General features: G+C 18.9%; 1 annotated feature.

Moving 5' to 3' along the window:
• Window positions 1–705: 705 nt before the first annotated feature.
• Window positions 706–1809: part of a repeat region that runs on past the window's edge.

Genomic DNA, 1809 nt, shown 5'->3' with positions numbered 1-1809 from the left:
ATCTTCTATTAAATTTTTCAATTCATACAAATCCGAATAGTAATGAATTTGATTCACCTCATCCTTCATATCATTTTCTATCATTAACTAGACATTGTTCAATGTATTGTGTTTATAAATATTTCAGTATGTGAACTAAATGTTACTGGAGTGCTAATACTTCCAAATATTATTTGTTACTTTCTTCCTGAATATGCAAATCTCTCATTAATGTAAATATTCAATAATAACTAGTCATTCAGTTTGTGATAATTCTTTAATAGTACATACATGATCAAGTAACATTCTAATAGTTGATTTCTCATTAATATTCCATTCTTCACTTCTTTCTTTGGTAATACATACAAATTGTATATTAATATTATTTGACGCAATGTTAATTTTTTTTGTTCTTTAATTTCTGAATAAATTATTTCTAGTTTGATTGTACCTTTCAATGTATTAAAGATATTGATGGTTATTGAACAATCATTTCTCATTATTTTTTATTTTATAGATAATGAATCACATCATCCTTTCATTTCTTGAACTATTATCATTTCTAATTTATCTCTTTTTATTTTATATTCTTAGTTATTTTCATCATTTAATTGTTTTATTGGTGTTTGATTCAATAATCATCTATCACTTCTTTTATTTGTTTCAACACATTCTATTCTTATTTGATTCTGATTTGTATGATTGAATTGTTAAATATCATCATTATTGTATATATTTTATTCTTTTATTTATTATTTATTGTCTTCTTCCATTTATTTATTATATATTGTGTTATTATTTATCATTGTTAATATGAAATGATAATCAATGAATAAATATAAAAGAAAAATAGAAATAAGAAGAATAAAATAAGAAATATATAATAATTTGTTTTATCTTATTTTATTTATATTATCCTTATTTATTCTTATTTTGTTACATTATCATATCCATTCATTTATATTCATATTATAAATAAATCAATGAAATGATTAATAAAAACGAATATTTTTATTCATTTTATTATATGTTTATTTATCACTTATTCTTAATTCTATTTTTTTCTTATTATTTATTATTTAATTAATTGAATGTGAATATTTCAAATGAAATAAAACAAAAATGAAATATATTTTTATATTCATCATTTCATTCATTAATACTTGAAATGTTCTTGTTTTTAAATAATTGTAATTTAATATTTTCAATTACAATGACTTGTTTTGATGTGAAAGGTTGTGGTTATTTTTTTCAAGAAATTACATTTCTTATTCATTTATATGAAAATGAGTTATGTTTTCATTTTTTTTTATCATTTTCTTTATAAACAAAATATCATATCATTCTCTAAATCAAAACAAATGGTTATATGTTTTATTATTCAAATGAAATGTATGTTGTGGTTCTTTAATATATTCTTCTTTTCTATTCAAATTAAAATTCATTTTGAATCTTTCAATAATTATCAACTTTGTCATTTTTAGAATTAACATATCACTATATTTTATTTCCATTTGTATATTCAATGTTATTTATTCTTTGTTCACATATTAATGTAGTTTGATTCAAATTATCAATGTTGTAAGCAAATAGTATATTAAATATTTTTCTTTTTGTCATTTTTTAACTTTTTTAATTTCTAATTTATTCATTTTTATTGTATAATTTTCTGGTTCCTTTACTATTTCATTGGTGGTTCATTTGTTTTGTTGTTTCAAAGTGTTTTATTTAATTTTATTATTTCTTTGTGTTTTTCTTTTGATGTAATTATTCTTTTTCTTTTCTTCTTCTATTGTTTCTTTATTTATATTTCTTTCTTTGTTATTTTGA

Source organism: Entamoeba dispar, genomic scaffold (genome assembly GCF_000209125.1).
Source record: "Entamoeba dispar SAW760 scf_1105229463803 genomic scaffold, whole genome shotgun sequence".
NCBI classification, from domain to species: Eukaryota; Evosea; order Mastigamoebida; family Endamoebidae; genus Entamoeba; species Entamoeba dispar.
Note: the sequence above shows the minus strand (reverse complement) of the source record. Positions and strands in the feature narration are given on the sequence as shown.